Source organism: Penaeus japonicus, unplaced genomic scaffold (genome assembly GCF_977035675.1).
Source record: "Penaeus japonicus unplaced genomic scaffold, GWHDUDI00000001_assembly GWHDUDI00000039, whole genome shotgun sequence".
NCBI classification, from domain to species: Eukaryota; Metazoa; Arthropoda; class Malacostraca; order Decapoda; family Penaeidae; genus Penaeus; species Penaeus japonicus.
The window spans coordinates 12,093,986-12,098,985 of record NW_028234441.1 but is presented as its reverse complement, the minus strand read 5'-3'; positions in this window follow the sequence as shown (position 1 = coordinate 12,098,985).

Here is a 5,000-nt window from a genome sequence, read left to right as displayed (position 1 = left end):
GTCGCCAGCCAAGCTTCCACGGCTCTGGTTGTAAATAGGCCCAAGTTGACTCTCTGCCACCCATTTTTCTGATTAAACATATCTAATGCCACATGTGCACAGCGTATGCCTTCACTTCAGAACCCTACTCGTACATTAAAAATGCACAGTTCGTAAGCACTGAATATGTACACCTCTGTTCTCGAGGAGAGTATATTCGTCCATTTTTCTTTACCCCTTCACACACAATCTTCATCTATTCCGATTTCAGCATCCACATTATTTTATGATTGAATGGCTGTTTTGAAATTCAACAATGGAACGGCAGCAAATAAAGTAGACTTCGGCATTGTAAAAAATCGTCTGAACAGATGTTAGAACTTTCGGGGATTTAAAACACTTTGTGGGGGTGGTATCTATTGCAGTTTTTGACTAGAGGGTAAATCACTGTTACTGAATAAAGGTGTTGTAAAAAATGTCATCGGTTCTACAAATGAACAAAAGATCCTATAAACCTCACACCATCTTGTACAAACTCATGGCATTTTTTTTTATCTGGTGAAGGAAATTTGCAGTACTGCCATCAAAATTTATTCTAAACAATGAAAACGAGGTTAACTTTATCTGAGGGGCGTTAAAAGCAAATCGTATTTCTTGTTTCAGGATCTACAACCTTTTTTACGAAACAATCAAGAATTCTTTGCTGAATGGTTTCTAACCTCATGTTTGCAGAGCCATTGGCAGACATGCGTGTCACTCCTCAGATTCAATTCTCTAAATTCTTCCTATGCATTTTATTTTCTAAGCCAAACTCCATACAGCGGTGCATTGTTGTGCCAAGGGAAATCTAGCTCATAGGAATTCCTGTTGTTATAGCATATGCAGTAAGTATTTCTGAAACTGCTGCTCAAGGGATTATCATATTGTATTGCAATTTTTTCCACCTCTGACCAGTCTACTTCTCTACGCCTCACTCGCGGGGTTTTACTGGGTTCAGTTTTGGTTTTCACTGACATTTTTTCTTCGGTAGTCTCGTGCCAGCCCATCACAGTTTAGGTCTGAATATTCAAACGAAATTTCTTCAGTATATCAGTGTCACAACCTTTTGCGGTTCTCCACTCCTTCGTTTTCAGTCTGTTTAGTTCACTCTGATTTGCATTATAATCTACATCTCGAAAGGCTCTGTGAGAACCTCTCTCGGTTATCTATTACCTCGTCTTAGGAGAATATCTCTCTTGCCTTGTTAGTTCTGTTGATTGGGCCACGAAGCTCTTTCCTTATCTTCTAAATTTTCATTCTAGAATAACAAGGGGAAGTAGTTTTTCTGCCAAGATTTTCATATTGTTTTGTTGATCTCTATCGGTAATGTCGCAACAACTTTATATTCTGTTAAGGGGAAATTATGGCACGGCAGTCTATCTCCATAGGGGCAACTTTCATTCTTTAATTACTAGGTCTTCAATACAAAGAATCTTGCAAAATCTCGCCGTCAATGGAAGAGGGGCAATACACCAACCAAATCCATCAGCGAACTAGAATGTGCACTACGGAAACCATTTCGTCGAATCGCTATTATGAAAACAAAGAAAACCACAGTAGCCATAAGTGTGAATTGATGCATAACATATTCAAAGGATGTGGCATCGCTTTATTCTATGTCATTTTGAGTGACATGAATACTTGATGTTCGACGACCTGAAGTGCTCTTTCCTCACGGGACTTCCTGGTGTGGCTAATATTTTCACATAGGGAGTGCCTATTTATAGACTGGCACATGGTTTCAAAGAAGTTGTATTTCTTGAAGCACCCTCGGGACCATCTAGATGTGTGAGGGAACATTAATCTAAAAGGTGGTCTCAGGTTTGTATGTGTGCACAGCGCGCATATTTCCATCTCGGTTGCTTGCAAGTCACAATATGCAGGGAATGTTTTCCTACCACAATGGTACACATGCACAGTCGCACACACATATAGGAGCGTAGTGACCGTGTTTCAGATCTTGCAAGTCCAACATCTTCCTCACTAAATTCACGGCCAGCATTACCATAATATCACAGTTGCTTGTATAATCACACCATTACCACCATCAAATTGCTCATATCGCCACCATAACCAGCAAATAGCCATTGTTAGTATGGACATACTGTACCATCGTCTCCTAGTTATAAACATTAGTATAATCATAACCTCATCATCAAAGCATAGTCAACACTCGTACCACATCCTCATAGTCTGTCCTGTACCCAAATGGGCGTCGGGAATATGTCCGCGGAGGAATACGTATACTAAGCCGAGGAAAGAGGCGGTAGGATGGCCAGTTGCTCTCCGCCAAGGGACTTGCAATTGCAGAATAAGGCCATCTTCGAATCATACAGAATCGTAGTCGTCGATAGAAACGCACCTTCATCATCAAAACCGTATCTTTTAACAGAAGACAGCAAGGCAGTTTCGAGCCTGAAAGTTTACCCATTTTCGCCAGCCCTGCATTCTAGTCCCTGATATCAGCGCGTGGGCTTGTATCGCAGCTATTTGCCTCATGGCATATATTACGGTTCTCCTTCGGGACAACAAAGATGGCCCTCTAAAGACCGGGATCTACTAGGTCTATTCAAATGACACAGGAACCGTTCTTTAGACAGGGACTATCACCCTTATGGCCAGACCAGTCACACGATCTGGGAAACTTTTGGGAGCCAAACCTACGACGCAGCTTTTTCAGATCCTTCTCGCTGGCAATGAGGGTTTATAGCCTTTTGTCGTCTTAGAAATCAGTTGTTATGCATTTACGCTGTATATCATGGAAACGCTTTGAAGCCAGCTCACAAGCACCAAGGCCGAGGAAGTGTTATGGTAATGTAAACTAAATTGGATGGCTTGTGAGCCAATGGCGGTTAGAGAGAGAGAGAGAGAGAGAGAGAGAGAGAGAGAGAGAGAGAGAGAGAGAGAGAGAGAGAGAGAGAGAGAGAGAGAGAGAGAGAGAGAGAGAGAGAGAGAGAGAGAGAGAGAGAGAGAAATAAAGAAAGAAAGAAAGAGAGACAGACAGACAGAGTGAGTCCGATTCAGCTGTCTGTTTACCGCTATACAGAATCCAATTATATGGTTGTAGAAATTATAGGTATATACCAAGAGCAAATAGATATATAATAGCATTATTCTTCATGTAAATAAGATGAAATAAAGTTGCCAGTCAGAAGCCACACGATGTAAACAAAGCCGCATGAACCAGCACGGCGAGCAAGTACCGAACTTTCTTCCGGTCTTCTGCGCAAGGATATCAAATGAAATAGAATAAGAAAGTGCGAATGTTGGAATCATAAGATATAGCATCAGCTAATAATCATTGTCAGCGAACTTTCTTTTATTGACCATTTACCAGGCTGGTGTCACTATCGTTGGTACAAATATATCCATTAAAAAAATAGGTAAATTCGCATGTTTGTAATGCAACGCCATCTTCAAGTGGTATTTTATTCATGTTATATCCATAAATTGGATCTCAGGAATACTTTCTTCTCGAATTATTATTCTTAATTTTTCATATCTATAGCTTCGTCAAGGTGGAGATTTCCTAAGTAAAAGTGACAATAATTTAAATATGGAGAATATGCGTATGGTTCAAGAGGAGACGAAAGCTCAGTTTTGACGAGGAATACAGCTGTAATTAAGTCCTGAACTCTTAAAGAAAAAGATAAAAAAAAATAAATGACACAGATCTAGGTATTGGAACCCGACCTTAAATGTGTTTGTCTCGGTGGCAGTGTGCTGGTGTTAAATGCTTCATGTTCGGAGTGCGATTAACTCTTATCTAAGGTGAGACGTTTCTCAAAACTCATCTCAGATACTCTCACAGGCAAACATTCAAACTTGCGATTGACAACCCCCTCCCTACCTGCGCATTGAGTAATATCAGATACCCACCTTCAAAAGTAAATTGGAACACGCTTAAGTAAAAAAAAAAAAAAAAAAAAAAAAAAAAAAAAAAAAAAAAAAAAAAAAATAATAATAATAAATAAAATAACCGCACGTGCTCGTGTTTACATCGAAGGTTGTTTTGCTCTCGCATGCTTTTTATAATCAACCCGCAGGAATTTAATTTCTTGGGCATCGTTTCCGACTCGAATCAGATTATAGAGACGTTGTGTTCTCCATTAGCCACATCTTAACAACTCCTTAGATTCTAAAACAACTTCAGTCCTTGAATTTCCAGACCTCAGTACCTGTACATGCCTATAATCTATCTTCAATATTCTAGGCAACACTGACTGTTTTTTTTCTTTCTTTCTTTCTTTCTATTTCTTTCGCTCCTTATAGGTCCTTCATACGCTCTTACATTCCCCTCTTGTTATCTTACCATGCCTCAATATAGGTGTACTTTTCATTGCCTTCGTCTTTGGATACTCTGTCTCTCTCTCGAGCACCGGATAACTAAGGGTTTCAGAGGCTATCACTTGAGGACAATTTGTTTTCCATTGAGAGTATGGCCGCCATATACCCCGGAGAAGGCCAAGGTTCACTTCCATTTCTGAACCTACTCTCACGTGAAGCTCGTCCACGCCCTGACTAGGTTCTCTTTGACATAACGTTGCAAATAGTATAAAAGTATTAAGAGCCTGAAAGAATTCACAACGAAGCCAAGTAAACCGTACCGGAGAATAATGAACCATTTTCTTTGGTCAAGTTTAAATTCAGGCAAATTGCAGAGCAAGTGGAGATGTATTTGGATGTAATGCCTTGCATAATACTTACACTGGAAAAGAATTAAATCAATTTTAATGATTTCAAAGAAAGAGATTGTCGTGATTGCAAGAGAGACCCTTATTATTATCACAATAGTAATGTTAATAATGATAAGGATAATACTAATGATGATAGTGGTTACAACAACAACACTGTCAGCATTATCAGAATCAAAATCCACATTAGTTATTTTTATAATTATTATCGTTATCATTATCAGTATCATTTTCATTCTTGAACATCTGTTACATGGTATATGTTATTATCATTATTATCATAATCAT